General features: G+C 39.2%; 1 pseudogene; it reads right to left on the minus strand.

Annotated features, from left to right (window-relative positions):
* Nucleotides 1–18,661: 18,661 nt before the first annotated feature.
* LOC140511521 (olfactory receptor 4C6-like) lies at nucleotides 18,662–19,562 on the minus strand (annotated as a pseudogene).
* Between the last annotated feature and the right edge of the window lie 26 nt (nucleotides 19,563–19,588).

The following is a 19,588-nucleotide window of genomic DNA, read 5'->3' on the forward strand; positions in this document are numbered from 1 at the left end:
AATTAGAAATGTTCCACTCATCTCAACTTTCCTATTACTGTTTGAGTCCCTCCATACTCTTAGTCACTTAAACTCTCAACCTTGTTTTCATTCTCAACCTCTCATGCGAAATCACCTCACAGAGTCTGTCAGTGTCATATCTTATGTTCTACCTTCTCAACAGCTTCCTGATATTTTTCCTTCTTTAAATCCCCATAGCCATTACCCTAATATCGAACCTTATCACCTCTCCCCTGATCTATTACAATAGTCTTCTGTTTAATTTCCCATTTTAGAACCTCACCCTACTCTCCTGAATGCTCCACTTGCCTGATCAAGTTGCATGCTCCTCTCTGCTGCAGATAATGGCCAATTGATCTTCCCAAATTCCAAATCTAATTAGATAAACTAGCCCCCTTCCTACTTCCCATTCACCTACACACAAATTCATATACCAGAAACTTTCATTCTTCCCCTTAAGATCAAATATTAATTCTTATATTTAATATTTAAATCTTTTTATAACCTTGATCCTACCTTTCCATTCTTCTAATCCCTTCCTTTCACTTTAGTAATGAGTTATGATGTCCTACTTGCTGTTTTTGAAACACATCATCATGCTATTACAACTCATAATTCTGGACCTTTACAATGGTGATCCTTCACATAAGAATTCTTTCCCTCTTCAGCTTTGTCTCTTTGCTTTCTGAACTATTTTCTAGACAGCCTGAATTCAAAAAAAGCCAATAGCTATAATGCTCCTGTAGGACATGTTGTAGTACTTTTACTAACTTGCCTGCCTCCTTCCTTCCTTTCCTTATTATCTCCCTTTCTCTACCTCATTTCTTTCTCTCTTTCTTCACCTTTCCTTCTTTCTTTCCTTGCTTCCTTCCATTCTCCTTTCTTCCCTTCTTCCTTCCCATCCTACCTCCATTCCTATTCTGTTCATTTATTTCCTCATGTGATAATCTTTCCTCTTTTCCAATTCCAACGTTTTAGTTAACCATTTCTACCATATTCTGTGCTGGAGACATTTGTGTTCTAGTCCAAATGATATCCATATCTTGGCAAACCCCAATCATGGATTATGGCTACTGAGTTATTGCTCATACCTTTTACATATATTTTTTAAAAAGGTCTGGAAGAAGTCACTGAGTCTCCTACATACATATCTGAGTTCTCACTTTTGAAAGGCTTTTTTTTTCTTTTCGTATGCTTTTATAATTGAGTTCTATTCTTTACATAGAATTGTTCTGGCATTCTTTTTGTCCTTTTAAAGGTAGCAAAGGATAATACTTAGGTAGCAATTTAGTGTTTGTAATGCGCTTTGCATAAGTTATCTCATTGGATTCTCCTAAGTATCCCCATCTTTCTTTTAAAAAATGAGGAAACTGAAGTTGCAAGAATTGAAAATGGTTTGTTCAAGGTAACGTATCTGGTACATATCTTAGATTTTCATGATTCTGAAGCTTAAACTTTAACCAATATACCACCTAGCCATTATGTACTAAATAGTAATTGTTTCTCTTTTACCCAGGAGCCCTGAGGGTCTTCCCCTTCCAGTTTGAATTTTTTTTTTTTGACGAAAGGGGCGTTCCCTTGAATAACTTCTTAAGGAAGTCTATTCATTGAATAGGTATATCTCATTCAAAGTAAGAATGTGATAAGACCTTAACTTGAAAGGGCCAGGTCTCCCATTTTATCCTGGGCCATCTCCAGACAAAATGATGAATATCAGGCCACTGTACTCAGATGGATCAGGAGAAGAAACTGAGTTTGGTGACCTTGGACAGCCCTCCCTCACTCGAATAAAAGTCAGATGCAAGTCATGTCATCATCTTGATGTCATAGTCCTCTTCAAGAAGAAGGAAAAACAAAATAAAACTGGATTAGAAGTCAAAATCCATCCCCTCCATTTTACTTTCTATTATTTTGATTTTAGACAAATCCCTTGATGTCCCAGAACTTAAGTTTCTTACTGAAGAAGAGGTTCAATTGGAAGATATCTATCCCCTCTGTCTCTTCTACCAAGCTTACTTTTGTAGGACTAGATAAAACTGATACTGCAAGAGATAGAGTGAGAAATGAAATAGCTGCTGTAGTAATGCAATTATCTGAAGTAAAAACCCACCTTATACTTTGCTGGATGATTTGAATTATCACACACCACTTCAAGATGGGGAGAAGTAAAACACCCCAGGACTTCCACAAATTATTTAGTCAATCTTCACTGGAGTTTGCAATAAATCATATATTAGGAGCCAAGATGGTGCAGTGAGAGCAACTATTCACCTAAGCTCTTAGACAAACTCCTTCACATACCTCTAAAAAGAGAATCTGACTAAATTTTGGAGAATCAGAATCCAATAGGAGAGAGACTGTGGCAGATTCACAGTCCAGTACAGACTGGAAGGTCAACAGGAAGGTTCTGCTCCATGGGGGTGGAGGGGCACACAGCTGAGAGTGCAGGGCATATAGCAGGGCCAAACAGGAAGCACCAGGCAGTCTGGGGTAGTAGCTTGCACTGCAGAATCTCAAGCATATAAGCCCAAGATAGGAGTCCAGTAGAACTGAGCATGTGAGAGCAGTGGAACCCCAGGTGTCTGCAGAGGCTGCTCCTGAGAATATCAGCCAGCAGATCAAATGTATGTAATTCACCTACTTGAAATTCTGGGAGCCAAAATGGTAGAATGATGTGTAAATGCTTTCTTCCCCTCCCCTTGTTAACTTATAAAGAACCATAAAATGTTTTCCCCCAAAATCCTGGATCAATGAGATCAGCAGAAGGGGCCAACAGTCTCTTAGCATGTGAGGCTAGAAAAGTCGCTAAGGAGGATCCCTCTTGCTGTGTTGGAAGGGGACCAATGGAGGATCAGAGCTGTCCCAGACAGCCCCACGTCAGCAAACTGGAAAGAGATCCTCACAACCACCAACACTGGACACCAGGCATACCTCAGCACCTCAGGGGAAATGAGAAGACATTAGGGCAGCCAGGATCACCAGCTGCTGAACTTGGCTACGTTCTAGCTCAACAGAGGAGATGTTCCCTGTCCAGATGACCCCTCCCCCACACTTAACAAGCTAGCTCCAGGGCAAATCCAGGGAAATGCAAGGAGACTTCACCTGGCCTCTGCATTCTAACACCAGCCAGCTCAGCACCAAGTTCTTTAAACTTTAGCTGAAAGAACCAGAGACAACAACACATAAAGCCTCATCATCATGAGTATGAAGCAAAGCAGGAAAGAAAAGACCATAGAATCTTTCTATGGGGACAAGAACCAAGGCATGAATACCAAAGACATCAGTGTTGAGATAAGTACTCCCATCTGAAACTTCAGAAGGGACCACGCACAAAGAACACTTTTGGAAGAGCTGAAGAAAAATTTTAAAAGTCAAATTAGAGAAATAGAAGAAAAATTGACCAATGATTTTAAAAGTATAAAAAAAGAATTCACTGAAAAAAAACAGCTTTTAAAAAGGAAAATTGAACAACTGGAAAAAGAAGTACAAAACCTAACTAGAAAAATTGGAAAAATTGAGAAAGAAGCACAAAAACTAACTGGTTAAAAGAATTCCTTAAAAGGAACACTTGGACAGATGGAAAAGGAGGTACAAAATTTAACAGAAGAAAACAATTTGACAAAAATCAGAATTGGTCAATAGGAGCTAATGAGTGTATGAGATATCAAGAATCAGTCAAACAAAAGCTAAAGGATGAAAAGATAGATGAAAATGTAAAATATCTGAGTGGAAAAAAAAACTGATCTGGAAAATAGATCCAGGAGAGAAAATCTAAGAATTATAGGCCTACCAGAAAGTCACGATGAGACAAAGAGACTGGAAAATATCTTCCTGGAAGGTATTGCCACAGAATATATTGTGCTTCATCTGACGGAAAAAAGCAGAGGTAGCAATTCTAATTTCAGTCAAAGCAAAAGCAGAAATATATCTAATCAAAAGAGATGGGGAAGGAAAGTACATCCTGCTAAAAGACACAATAGACAATGAAGCAATATCATTACTAAATATGTATGATCCAAGTGGTATAACAGCCAAATTCTTAGAGGAGAGTTTGAGGGAGTTGCAAGAAGAAATAAACAGCAAAAGTATACTAGTGTGGGACCTCAACCTCCCCCTCTCTGAACTTGAAAAATCTAACCTCAAAATAAACAAGAAATAAGTTAAGGAGGTGAATAAACATGATAGATCTCTGGAGAAAGCAGAATGGGTATTGAAAAGAATATACCTTTTTTCTCAGTGGTACATGAGAAAATTGACAATGTACTAGGGCATAAAAACCTCACAATCCAGTACAGAAAGGCGGAGATGGTCAATGCATCTTTCTCAGATCACAATGCAATAAAATTATATGTAATAGAAGGGCATGGAAAGATAGACCAAAAATTAATTGAAAACCAAATAATGAAATCCTAAAGAATGAGTGGGTTAAACAAAAGTCATAGAAACAATCAGCAACTTCATTCAAGAGAATAGCAATAATCAGACATCCTAGCAAATCTTATGGGATACTGCAAAAGGAGTTCTTAGGGGAAGTTATGTATAGTTGAATGCCTACATGAATGAAATAAGAAAGAGGAGAGCAATTAATTGGGCAGGCAGCTAAAAACGCTAGAAAAAGAACAAATTGAAAATCACCAAGTAAATATCAATTACTAATACTGAAAACCAAAGGAGAGCTTAATAAGATTGAAATTAAGAAAATTCTTGAACTAATAAATAAAACTAAGAGTTGGTTTTATAAAAAAAAAACACAAGTAAAATTGATAAACATTTGGAGAATTTGATTAAAGAAAAGAAAGAAGAATACCAAATTACCAATATCAAAAATGAAAAGATTTAACTCACCTCCAATGAGAAGGAAATTAATTAAATAAATTAAATAAATAAATAAATAAATAAATAAAAATAAATAAAAATAAATAAAATAAATAAAAATAAATAAAAAATAATAAAATAAAATAAATTAAAACAACAATTATATATTACTTTGCCCAACTGTATACACATCAATTAGAAGATGCACATGAGATGGATGACAACTTTAAAAATTTCAAATTGCCCAGATTAACAAAACAGGCAGCTGAATACTTAAATAACCCCATCTCTGAAAAAGAAATTGAACAAGCCATCAACGAACTCCATAGGGTAAAATCTCCAGGGCCAGATGAATTTATAAGTGAATTCTTTCAAATACTGATAGAACAGTTAATTCCAATACTACATAGACTATTTGGGAAAATTGGGAAAAAATTCTTTTTATGATACAAATATAATTTTGATGCCTAAACCTGGAAGAGCCAAAACAGAGAAAGAAAATTATAGACCAAACTTCTCTAATGAATATAGATGCAAACATTTTAAATAAGATTTTAGCAAAAATAATACAGCAACTTATCATGCCAATAATGCATTTTGAACAGGTAGGATTAACACCAGGAATACAGAGTTCGGTCAATATTAGGAAAACTATTAGCATTATTGATCATTACAACAAGAAATCTAACAGAAAACACATGATTATCTCAACCCATGAATAGCTCAATTGATGCAAAAAAAAAAAAAAAGCTGCCAGGCCTAGAGGCCTGTGTGGGCTACCCGAGTCTTTCTTATCTCACCTCCGAAGTCTTTGGCTGGCCACGCCGGATGCACATATGAGAGAAAGGACGTTCCAGAGTCGAACAAGGGTTGAGCTTTATTTCAGGGTCTAGTTACAAGTGCAGGGGAGTCTTCCTTAGGAGGAAGAGGGGGAGATTTCCTAAGGAGGCTAAGATCTTAAGGGATTGGAAGTAGAAGTACAAGCGGGGAGAGAGGGGGAAGGGAGAGAGGAAAGAAGAAAGCGGAGCCTACTGTCCTCTTGGCTCCTTACGTGCTAAGAGAGCTTTCAGGCTTCCTCAATCCTACTCAACCTTCAGCCACACAGTTTGCATCTCAATACCGTGCTGTTAGATAACAATAGTGTGCCCAGATCTGGGACCATCTCGAGGGCAGGGAGACTCCACCCATCACGTATCTCCCGGGGAGAGGCAGAAATACCCGAGTTAGCTCGGTTCACCTCGATCCCCTGCCGTTTCCTGGGGGGGGGTCTCGTGAGAGCTCTAAGATTTAGAAGCTCCCACCTTTACCCGCCCAAGACTGTCCACACGGATTTGAGCTTCCAATCCCAACATCTCCCTTTCTTTGTTATGCGCGGAGCGCACCTGGCTCTAGAGCAAACAGTGGCTGGAGGCTGAGTGGATTAGGAAGGCCTTTAGCATATGAGTACCCTACAACAAGACTTCATTCACACAGAAATCTGCAGCTAGCATAACTGACAAAGGGAGGCATCAAATAAAACAAAGATGAAACTAAATGGCTGAGTTACAACAGGGGAAGTGCAATTAACTAATCCCAAAGCATATTTTAAGAGGAGCAGCTGGTGTAGGCGCCTTACACGTCACAACCCCCCTGAATCTTGCAAATGGATCTATACAGGTGGAAAATTGGTCACCTCCTCCCCCCCCAAGTGTCTGAGTCTGTGATATCAAAGTCCTCCTTCAGCCGGTGGAAAGAGATGCCTAGATGGGAAGCTGTCAGCAGCAGTGTCTGCGGTTGTGATGAGGGCTGCCTCCTCTCTGGGCAGCAAAGTTAAAGCTGTCAGCAGCAGGCTCAGGTGGTGTATGATCCTTCTCCGGGGTCTCTGGGCTCTCCAGGGTCTCCACATCCTGCGTCTCCGCCGTCTCCGACATCGGTTCCCACCTACGGATCCTTCTAATGGGAATCCATGCATGACCTTTTCCTATGGAGACACAAACATACCCTGGACCCCATATTAGTATCTTATACGGACCTTTCCATTTCCTTGAGGCCATATCCTTTACCATGGCCCATGTGTCTTTATATCCAGCCTGGGTATCACTTTCCTTGAGGGGTTGTCTTGGAAAAGTCACAAAATGTCTCATAGCTGGAGTAGTATGTGAGTTTCTTGAGATATGCAAAAAATTGTGTGTATACACAGCTGTATCAAGCTCTGATTGTGTTAGGCGACCTTTTCCCCTTCTTTGTTTAGCGAGGATCGCCTTCAAGGTGAGATTGGCCCTTTCCACTATGACCTGGCCTTGTGGATTGTAGAGGATTCCTGTAACATGTCGAATCCCTAGATCACGGAGGAAGTGTGTAAGGGTTTGAGAAGTATAGGCAGGGCCGTTATTTGTCTTTATTTCTAAGGGTAAGCCTGAAACAGAAAAACAGTGCCAAAGATGTTGAATTACTTTAGCACTTGATTCACCTGGCTGTAAAGTCACCATAAGGAATCCGGAACATGTGTCAACTGTCACATGTATTCACTGGCCCTTAAGATGGGTGACATCCATTTGCCAAATTTCATTGGGTGCCAAGCCACGAGGATTGACACCCTGGTGTAAAGATGGGTGGAATGGGATACATTGGAGACAGCTCTTAACAATTTTTCTGGCCTGTTCCTGAGTTATCCCATATAATTTGCAGAGGGCTTCTGTGGCTAGGTGGAACCTATCATGAGCCTTTTGGGCCCTTTCTTGTGGTTCCACAGTGTGCCCTACCAGGTATAGTGAATTGTCTGCTATTTGATTTCCTTCAAAAATTGGTCCTGTGCCATTTGTATGTGAGCGCACATGTAAAACATAAAAAGGGTGTGTTCTGTTATTAATGGTGGTCAATAGCCGCTCACACTGTGAAAAAATATTGGACCGATAATCTACAATAGAGTCTCCAATCCGTGAAATTAATAAAGATGCATACTATCAGTGATAATATTAATGGGTATGTCACTATATATTTGGAGAGCTTGGATTATAGCTTCCAACTCGTTCTGTTGAGTAGAGGTGTAGGGTGTGTTAACTATATATATCTCTTGGGAGGCCGAATTATAAATAGATGCCTTGTGATGTTTCGTGGCATCTGTAAAAATGTTAGGCCCTTCTACTGGGTTTGGTGAGTACCTTTTCACTGGTGCTGGGGCCCACTGTAATAATTCTTTGAATAGGAAAGTCGAATTTGGTTTCATCTGGGCCCAGTGGAGTATAGTGGCCCAAGAAACATGATTCTGAGCTAACTCTTCTACATCCTTAGTGGTGAGTGTAGCATAAAGAATTGGCTGTTTGTGGTATATGTGGGTGGCTCTTCTTACTGCCTCTAGTGCTAACCGTCCTAGAAATTCCCACTTGTTTAGTAAACTGCTTCCTGTTTTACTTAAATATACCCACTCTAGGGGCTTCTCTTTTTGGTGTATGACGGCATAGGGAGGTGTGGTGGAGATAATAGATACCTCCAGATCTCCTCCTGGATCCCACCAAAATGTGGTGGACTCTAAAAATTGTTTTTTTATTGCCTCTATGGCCTTGGCTGCTTCAGGAGTCAACGTTCGTGGGGAATTTAAAGCAGAGTCTCCTGTCAATAGTGAATATAAAGGTTGCATGAGAGGTAAAGGTATAGGCACCTTTGATCTTATCCATTGGATAGCTCCTACTAGTTTCTGAGCATCGTTGAGTGTTTGGATCTTTATATCCCATTTTGGGGGTTCTGGCCGAATGATGGTGCCCTGTATCTGATATCCCAAATATTTGTAATTGGGTCCTCTCTGTATCTTTTCAGGAGCAATAACTAATCCTAGTCCTAAAAGGTTCCTTTCTACTGCTTGGAAACACTTCTCCAGATCCTTGAGCTGAGGTGCAGCTATAAGGATGTCATCCATATAATGGATGATTTTGCATTGGTATTGCTGCCTGGGACTTTCTAATGCTTGATTAACATACCACTGGCAGATGGTGGGGCTGCAACTCATACCTTTGGGCAATACCTTCCACTGATACCTCTTTGCAGGTCCTTCGTTATTGGGGTGAGGTATTGTAAAAGCAAACCGAGGACAATCTACTTTGTTTAAAGGAATGGAAAAAAAACAATCCTGAATGTCAATGATTATAAGTGACCAACCCTCCGGGATGGCATTAGGAGAAGGGAGACCTGGTTGCAGGGCTCCCATAGGCATGAGAGACTGATTTACCTTCCTTAGATCTGTAAGGAACCTGAATTTCCCGGATTTTTTCTTTATAACAAACACAGGAGCATTCCAGGGTGATTTTGATGGTTCTATATTTCCTTTTTCTAATTGCTCCTTAACCAATAGTTGTAGTGCCTGGAGTTTTTCTGGAGTCAGGGGCCATTGCTCCACCCAAATCGGGGTGTCTGACTTCCAATTCAAGGGTGGGGACTCCAGAGCAACAGCAATGGCCCTTACTAAAAATTTGATAACCTCATCCCGAGGCGGCTCATAATGTCTCTGCCCCAGATGTTAAAACTAAGTCCTGGAATCACCAACGGCCATACGGTCCCTTGGCGATCCTCTGCCTCCCACTTTACTGGGTGCATTGTCTCTAAGGTATTTTGGCACCCTCCTATTCCCCACACTGGTCTCTGGCTTTCTTTGAGCTTCCAGTGCCGGGGTACTGAGCGACCGCTAAGGCAGGTCCTATCTTCTCCAGTATGGAGCGTGCTATAAGGAGGCGCAGAGGGAAGACATGGTACATTCTCCCCTGCCTCGCCTTTCCCATCCACTAGATGGAGCTCCGAACCTATTTTTTCTCTACACTCCTTAACTTTCTGCTCGCCAAAGTCCTCCCCTCCCCTCTCTCCGCTTCCACTCTCTTTCCAATCCCGCCCTGGCCTCTCCGGCCCTTCCTTACAAAATTCTCAGAGGTCGTTTAACTCTATAGTGATCCCCGCCTCCTTGCATTCCCTGTGAAGTGTCTCAGCCCAGACCTCCTGTTCCTCTGGCTTTATTACTGGCAATAGATTCCTGCCCTTTTCCCAGGGGTGTGGGAAGCTTCTCTCACTCTTTCTCTCCTTCCGAATCTAGGATTCGGGACTCGCTTCTTTCACAGCCCCTTCCGGGTGTTCCCCAAAAACACCCAGGATTATCTGCGCTCCCAATCCCTGTTGGGGCGCCAACTGCCAGGCCTAGAGGCCTGTGTGGGCTACCCGAGTCTGTCTTACCTCACCTCCGAGGTCTTCGGCTGGCCACGCCGGATGCACATATGAGAGAAAGGACGTTCCAGAGTCGAACAAGGGTTGAGCTTTATTTCAGGGTCTAGTTACAAGTGCAGGGGGGTCTTCCTTAGGAGGAAGAGGGGGAGATTGTTGGGACTGGAAGCTCAATTCCGTGTGGACGGTCTCGGGCGGGTAAAAGTGGGACTTCTAAATCTTAGAGTCTTACGAGGCCCTCCATGAACAGCGGGGGTTCGAGAAGGTCAGACTGAGCTAGCTCGGCTAGCTCGGGTATTTCTGCCTCTCCCCCGAAGATACCTGATGGGTGGAGTCTCCCTGCCCTCGAGGTCGTCCCGGATTGGAGCACACCTAGTTACCTAACAGCATGGTATTGAGATGCAAACTGTGTGGCTGAAGATTAAGTAGGATTGAGGAAGCCAGAAAGCTCTCTCTTAGCACATGTGGAGCCAAAGAGGAAAGTAGGGCTCCGCTTCTTTTCTTTCCTTTCTCCCCTCCCCCTCTCTCCCCGCTTGTACTTCTACTTCCAATCCCTTAAGCTTAGCCTCCTTAGGAAATCTCCCCCTCTTCCCCCTAAGGAATATCCCCCTGCACTTGTAACCGAGACTCTGTAATAAAGCTCAACCCCTGTTTGACTCTGGAACGTCCTTTCTCTCATACGTGCATCCGGCGTGGCCAGCCGAAGACCTCGGGAGGTGAGGTAAGACAGACTCGGGTAGCCCAATACAGGCCTCTAGGCTTGGCAGGAGATTTCCTAAGGAGGCTAAGATCTTAAGAGATTGGAAGTAGAAGTACAAGCGGGGAGAGAGGGGGAGGGGAGAGAGGAAAGAAGAAAGCGGAGCCTACTGTCCTCTTGGCTTCTTATGTGCTAAGAGAGCTTTCAGGCTTCCTCAATCCTACTTAACCTTCAGCCACACAGTTTGCATCTCAATACCTTGCTGTTAGATAACAATAGTGTGCCCAGATCCGGGACCATCTCGAGGGCAGGGAGACTCCACCCATCACGTATCTCCCAGGGAGAGGCAGAAATACCCGAGCTAGCTCGGTTCACCTCGATCCCCTGCCGTTTCCTGGGGGGGTCTCGTGAGAGCTCTAAGATTTAGAAGCTCCCACCTTTACCCGCCCGAGACTGTCCACACGGATTTGAGCTTCCAATCCCAACAAAAAGCTTTTTGACAAAATGCAACACGTAATCCTGTTGAAAACACTGGAGAACATAGGAATAAAAGAAACGTTCCAAAAATAATAAGTAGTATCTACCTAAAACCTTCAGCAAACATTGTATGCAATAGAGACAAGCTAGATGAATTTCCAATAAGATGAAAGATGAAGCAAGGATGTCCATTATCACCAATATTATTCAATATGATACTAGAAATATTAGGTATAGCAATAAGAGAAGGAAAAGAAGTAATTAGAATAGTCAAAGAAGAAGCTGAGTTATCACTCATTGCAGATTATATGATATTATACTTAGTGAATCCCAGAGATTCAGGTAAAAAACTACTTGAAATAATGAACAACTTTGGCAAAGTTTCAGGTTACAAAGTAAACCCACACAAATTTGCATTTCTATGTATTACTAACAAAGTCTAACAGCACGAGATAGAAAGAGAAATCCTACTTAAAGCTAGAGTAGACACTATAAAATATTTGGGAGTCTGCCTTCTAAAACACATCCAGGGACTATATGAACACAATTACAAGACATTTTTCTCACAAATAAAGTCAGATGTAAGTAACTGGAAAAGCATCAGTTGCTGGAGGGCAGACCAAGCCAATATAATAAAAATGACAATTCTCCCTAAATTAATTTACTTATTCCGTGCCATACCAATCAAACTATGAGATAATTATTTTCTAGAGCTAGAAAAAATAGGATCAAAATTCATCTGAAAGAACAAAAGGTCGAGAATATCAAGGGAACTAATGAAAAAAAATGCTAGGGAAGCTGGCATAGCTCTATGAGATCTCAAAATGTATTAAGAAGCAGAAATTATCAAAACCACTTGGTATTGGCTAAGACACAGAAGGGTGGAAGAGGTTAGATATTGAAGACATGGTAGTCAATGAGTATAGCAATCTACTGTTTGGTAAAGTCATGGACTCCAGCTTCTGGAATAAGAACTTACTCTTCGACAAAAATTGCTGGGAAAAATGGATAACAGTGTGGTGGAATTTAGGCATCGACCAATGCCTGACACCATACACAAGAATAAAGTCCAAATGGGTACATGACCTAGGTATAAAGATTGATACTATAAACAAATTAGTGGAGGAAGTAATAGTGTATGTACCAGATTTATTGAGAAGGGAAGAATTTTTGGCTAACCAAGAGGTAGAAAGTATCATGAAGTGCAAAACTGATCATTTCGGTTACATTAAACTGAAAATTTTTTTGCACAACCAAATCCAATACAATCAAGATTTGGAGGGAAGCAGAAAATCGGGAAAGAATTTTTGCAACTGGCGCCTGCCATAAAGGCCTCATTCCTAAATATATAGAGAACTGAGTCAAATGTACAAGAGTACAAGTCATTCTCGTTTTGATAAATGGTCAAAAGTTATGAACAGGCAGTTTTCAGAGGAAGAAATTAAATCCACCTATAGTCATATAAAAATACTCTAAATCACTATTGATTAGATAGATGAAAACCAAAACAACTCTGAGATATCACATCACATCTATCAGATTGACTAACATGACAAAACAGGAAGATGATAAGTGTTGGAGAATATGTGGGAGAATTGGAACACTACATCACATCTAGCAGATTGAGTAACATGACAAAACAGGAAGATGTTAAGTGTTGGAGAATATGTGGGAGAATTGGAACACTAATTCATTGTAGGTGGAGCTGTGAGCTGATCCAATCATTCTGAAGAGTAGTTTGGAACTATGTCCAAAGGGCTACAATAATATGCATACTCTTTGACCCAACAATACCCCTTGTAGGACTGTATCCCTAAGAGATCATAAAAATGGGAAAGGGTCCCACATGTACAAAAATATTTATAGCAGCACTCTTTGTGCTGGCCACAAACTGGAAATCAAGGGGATACCCATCAATTGGGTAATGGCTGAGTAAATTATTGCATATGAATTTAATGGAATACTATTGGGCTATAAGAAATGATGAACAGGAAGACTTCAGATAGGCCTGGAAAAACTTATATGAACTGATGCTGAGTGTAAGGTGCAGAACCGGGAGAACTTTGTACATGACAACAATCACAGAGTGAGAGGTAGTTTTCTGGTAGGCTTAGTACTTCATTGCAATGCAAAGAGTTAAATAATTCTCAATCGTCTCTTAAGGCAAAATGCCTTTCACATTCAGGAAAAGAACTATGGAATTGGATAGAAGAATGAAGCAGATAATTTTCTTGTGTATTATGTTTTAGATTGTTTTATGGTCTCTCCCATTCATTTTAATTCTTCTCTGCAACATGACTACAGTGAAAATGTATTTAATAAGAATGTGTATGTAGAACCTATATAAAAGTGTGTGCTGTCTCAGGGAAGCAGTGAGGAGATAGGGTAAAGGGAGGCAGGGAGGGGAAAAATCTAACATATGTGGAAGTGATTGTAGAGCACTGAAGACAAATGAAATAATAAAAAAACAAAATAAATCATAGATTAGCTTCATGGGGAATCTCTTTCCTGAAAAGAAAGTCATTCAAACAATGTTCATCTTGTAATGAAGTTAGAATGTCAGTGGCATCCAATAATTGCCTTCTGGATAGCAATATTATTACGTATTGTTTCATTATTGCAATAAGTTCCCGTGAAAGATAGGTCTGTAGTGATTGGTGAGTTAATCAGCATGACAGTGAGATCACTTTTTAAATGTCTAAAGTGAGGGAAAACATCAGCTGAGATAGGTAAAGTTGGCAATGGTATGAGAAAAACCAGTTCATAATTTCTTCTAAATAATTAGTGATTATATAACCAAAGCAGATCATTGAATAAAATGTAATACACCCATGAAATAATAGTGAAATCAATCAATCCCTACTGTTTGGGCAGACTATAATGCTAAAGATGTCCCACTGACTGAGGACATTCTTGTTGCCTTAGCAGAATCTGATCCCCATAGGAGAAGTCTATTTGCAACCAAGGGACCACAGACACTGAAGTTCATAGGGACAATTTTAAAGTTTCTTTTTGTTAATGTTTTTGTAACACCCAGAAAACAACCTCTAAAGATTTCTCACACTTGCAGTAATGTAATGAAAACACTTCTGTATTTGGAGTCAGAGAACCTAGGAATAAAACCCAGCTTTACTATTTATAGACTGTGTAATTTTTTCTTTGGTCATCTCATTGCCATTGACCCAACTATTTTTTTTTTATTTATGAAATGAGAGAAAATGCTTACAATATATGGAAGATATCTAAGCTTTCTTATGGTTCTTAATTCTGTGAAGTTCCATTACTTTTATCAGAACAAGAAGATAGAATGCTAGTACTATATCTTTTAATTCAACCAGTCTTACAGCAAGGCAGAGTAGATTTGTTGGCTACTTTGAAAGGTGTGGAAAGATCTTGTAACCCCTGTACATTCCTACAATCACACATCACAATGACTGTAACTTCTCCAAATAAATGTCATTATTATTCTCTAGAATCATCTATGGACCTTATTATTTGTGATTCCTTGATTTCAAATGCACTTGCTATTGGGGGACAGCAAGGATTTCATCTGCCAGTGGAACATCTCCAACGTAACATTGTACAAAACCAGTGAGATCTGGCTGATTTCACTATACTAGTTGATGTTGTATCATCGTCATCATCACCACCACCACCAGTATTTATAATAACAGTAATAAAGTAGCACCTACAACCTTCCAGGAACTTTGCAAAGTGTTTTTACAAATATCCTCTGATTTTATTATCACAGCTGGGGGTGAGTGGTTTGGAGGAGTTACTACTAGTTGTTATCCTCATTTTACTGGTAAAGAAACCAGAATAAATGAAGGTTAATTAAATTCCCCCACCATCATACAGCTACGAAGTGTCTGAGGACATTTTTGAAATCAAGTCTGCTGGACTCGAGTCTTGGTGCAGGGAAAGGGAGAAGTCTCAACTTGACCTCCAAATGCTTGAAACTCCACAGTGTCAATGAAAAAAAAAAAAACAAGGCATGAAATAATATCATGTTTCCTACTCAAAGATTGTCATGCTAAGAAAAAAAAAGATTTCCTTTGTAGTAATTGATTCACCAGACTAAATTGAAAAGGAAAGACTCTTGGCACATCATAACTGCTTAATGTTGCTTAATGACTGTGATAGAGTCTGTGCTCATTGACTGATTTTATCCACATTCAATGAATGCAGAAACTGATATTCAGAGATGGAGGTAGATTGGAAAGAGGCAGGGTTTGGATTCATATCCTACTGATTAGGTGTCCAGATTCTTATCACAATCCCACAAATCCTCTAAGGTGAATTGAAGAGATGATTTCAGTGTGTTGTAGGGTAAGGAGCAGTGGAAACTTTTTTTGAGTATTAGAAGGGATGTCATGAGAAAGAGAAACAAGAGGGGCTAAATTTATTCTCTTTGTTTCCCCAAGAGACTGCCCTGTGAGGGCTTGACTCAAATCATAGTTAGACCACTGTAGGTTTTATGTTTGGGAAAAACAACAGCCACAGAATCTCACCATGACAGCTTTCTAATAAGGAAATAGAATGATTCAAGTGTGACTGGTTTCTATATTCCCTTAGTGTTTAAAGTAGAAGCTGTCTCATTGTGTGTGGGACAGGCTGAAGTAGGGAGACAAACCATAACTTAGTAAGCATTTATTGGGTATCACGTACATTTCATGGACTACACTTTTGAGTAGAGATGCAAAGGATAGACTTAGACTGTCTGCCATAACGATCTGAAAATCCCAGCATGCCAACCAGCCTGTCAGTTTTTGAGAATATATTAAGCACATCGTTTGTTCTAGGCACATTTAGGGTTAGGGTTAGAAAAATGACTATTCCTAATATTGATGATTTTGCATTCTAATGGGGGACAGTAATACATAAAAGGGAGCCAAAAATCGGAGGGAAGGTACCCAGGTAGGAAATTATGATAGAGAAAGTTCTGAGGAGATGAGACAGCAGAGCAATCTGGAGAGAAAGACCAGTATTGATGGACACTCCAGATTGTGGTGAAGCAACTTTTCTAGAAAGGCTACATGCTGATGTATGTGTTAGGGGAAAGCAGATTAGTACATAAGTGATGGCATAGCCACTTAGGAGGAGTTCCATAGGGATATGATTGAGAGGAGAAAGAAGTCAATCTGGAAGCTTTCTGCTTTAACTAATTATTTGGGCTAAATAGGTGGTAAGTGCATTCTACACAGATGTAAAAATGTAAGTTTTGTCAGCACCATCTAAATGTATTCCTAAGACACAATTTCTTTAACCTAGGTATTACTTTTTATGGGACTTAGGGTATGATAAACAAATAGTAGCAGTTATAGTAATAATTGTAGGAGTACTTCTCTTATTATTATTACCACTACTACTATGACCACCATCACTACTACGACTACGACTACGACTACTACTACGACTACTACTACTACTACTACTACTACTACTACTACTACTACTACTACTACTACTACTTCATCTTCTTCGAATTTATTACTCATCTTCTTCTCTGTATTTTACTACTACTAGTAGTACTATTAATGATAATAATATAAAGAGGAGGAAGAAGAGGAAGGCTAGCCTTTATATAATCATTTTAACTTTCAGAGAACTTTTCAAATATTTTGTCTTCATTGCTACTTTGAGAGATGTTATTGTTCAGTCATTTAATTCATGTCCAACTCTTTTTTCCGCACTGAGAATTTTTATTGTTGTTGTTGTTGACAAAGATGCTACATTTGTTTGCTAATTCCTTATCCAACTTATTTTGGAGATGAGGAATTGAGATAAAAATGGGTAAGAGACTTGCCCATAGTCACTCAGCTAGGAAGTATCTGAAGCCAGATTTGAACTCTTGAGGATGAGTCTTGATGATTCCAAACTAAGGATTCCATTCCTTGTAGCAGTTGATATTATTTTCCATATTTTGAAGTGGAGGAAACAAAGGAATGAAGTAGTTAAGTGAATTTCACAAGATCACACAGCTAGTAAATATGTCTGGTTAGATCAAAACTCACTTCATTTTATAGAGCCTTATTGATATTTTGGCAGCTGATAACCCAAAAGTGACACTCAAAGGAAGACTTTCCTCTTGTCACTACTGTTCCAAACAGATAGTACATAAGCAAATTAAGAAGAGAATATGGGAAGGGCCTGAAGCAAAGCAAAATGAATTACTTTTATCTAATGAAGTGTATATATCTTTTTTACCAAGTAATATCACTTGGGAATTCTCCGATGAATTAAGGCAAAAGATCACTCCTACTAAACTGAAAAATATGGGCAAATGAAAATGGTCAATTTGAGAGGACCTATGTAGAGGCAGGCACAATAATACAAGGTAGGTGGAATTGTGAATTAGTCCATCAATTCTGTAAAAAAATTGGAGTGATTATTAAAAAAATGTCGTTAAAACATGAAGTAAGAAAATAAAATATAAAAATACTTTGGCCAAAATTTTCTAGACATATATATATATATATATATATATATATATATATATATATATATATATATATATATATATATATATATATATATATATATATGACAGAGGAATGAAGACTAAATAAATAAAAAATATTCATAAGTGTAATTTCATAATGGCAAAAAATAAAAATAAAGCATATCCTATTTGATTGAAAAATGGCTACAGAGTTTATGGTCCAAGAATGGAGTATGCGACAGGATAGTACTCTTCCTTTAGAAGCAAGAAATACGAAGAAATTTAAAACTTATGAGATCGTTTATGGATTAAACAACAATAACTACAAAAAGAATATTCACAATCACTTTGACAATATGCATAGAAAGATGATATGACAAGCAACATGAAGAAAGAAGTAATATATAATTGTAATGTTTGCATCTAATCTCAGAGAGAATCATAGGAAATGAATTTCTCTCCATTTTCTGCAGATGCATAACTGGAAGAGGGTGAGAGGTACAATAGAACAATCACCTTAAATCAGCATAACATCTTTTTGATTTTTTTAACAGACAATGACTGTATGTTGAATCCTGTGAGAGTCAGGCATATACTTTCTTTGCCTAAATTGCCCTGCATGTTAAAGGAGGGTAATAATAGCATTTACTCTTGAGGGCTCTTGTGGTGGAAAATTGAGGTGATATTTGTAAAGTGCTCTGAGAATTTTTATCTAAAGTATTTTTCAAGCTTTTATGAGCTGTTCAGTTTTTCACTACCATAACTTTTATTGGATGGAAGGCTATGGATATGGAATATTATACATGTTCTCAGAATCGCTTAATGTTTGAGTTTGTCATCTCTTTAAAATATCAGTTATGACCTTTCAAGAGATTTATAGAAAAAAAATGGCCTAGGAAAATTCAGGGTGGAAATTTATGAAAGGTCTGTCATTTCTGGTTTTGAAAGTACTATGTGCACTGATTAAAATATTATTTTATTAATATATTTTCATCCTTCTGCTTCAATTGAATGATTTTCAATTTTTAATTCAACCTCAGTTTTACTCTGATTCACAATTTCCTTGTGGCATTTTTAACCTCTGTATTCCTAAGGGTGTGAATCAAAGGGTTTAACATAGGAGTAACCATAGTAGCACATACAGATACAGCTTTATCTATAGGAAAAGTGGCTACTGGCATCACATACAAGAATATACAGGGAACAAAGAACAAGACCACCACTGTGAAGTGAGAGCTGCAGGTAGAAAGGGCCTTCCGCCTTCCTTCTGAGCCACCACCCTTCAGGGAACAGAGGATAACTACATAAAAGAGAGTTAGTATGAGAAATATTGACAGACACATCACTCCACTGTTAGAAATGACTAAAAGACCAAGAACTTGGGTGTCCATGCAGGCCAGTTTCAGCAATGGGAACAAGTCACACATGAAGTGGTCGACAACATTAGGGCCACAGAAGGGAAGACGGGCCATAAAGACAAGTTGTATGGTGGCATGTATGGAGCCTCCCATCCAGGCTGCTCCCAGCAGCAGGTGGCACACATGAGGATTCATGATGATCATGTAGTGCAGGGGTTTAGAGATGGCCACAAAGTTATCATAAGCCATGAGCACGAGGAGGATGATTCCAACACCACCAAAAAGATGATCTGCAAAGACCTGAGTAAGACAGCCCTCCAGGGAGATGGTTGAATTTTCATAGAGTAAATCCACAACCATCTTAGGAGCAATGACTGAAGAGTAGGTAGCATCCACAATAGATAAGAAGCTTAGAAAAAAGTACATGGGTGTTCTCAATGTTTGGCTGGCAGTCCAGGTTATGACAATGAATATGTTTCCTATAATTGTGATAATATATATTATTTAAAAAAATGACAAAGAAAATTTTTTTAAGTTCTGGACATTGTGTGAGTCCTAGCAGAATGAATTCAGTTACATTGTTTTTATTCTCCATTTTGGTCACTCTTCTGCCAAATTCCT

The sequence above is a fragment of the Notamacropus eugenii genome, chromosome 6 (assembly GCF_028372415.1).
Source record: "Notamacropus eugenii isolate mMacEug1 chromosome 6, mMacEug1.pri_v2, whole genome shotgun sequence".
Taxonomy (NCBI): domain Eukaryota; kingdom Metazoa; phylum Chordata; class Mammalia; order Diprotodontia; family Macropodidae; genus Notamacropus; species Notamacropus eugenii.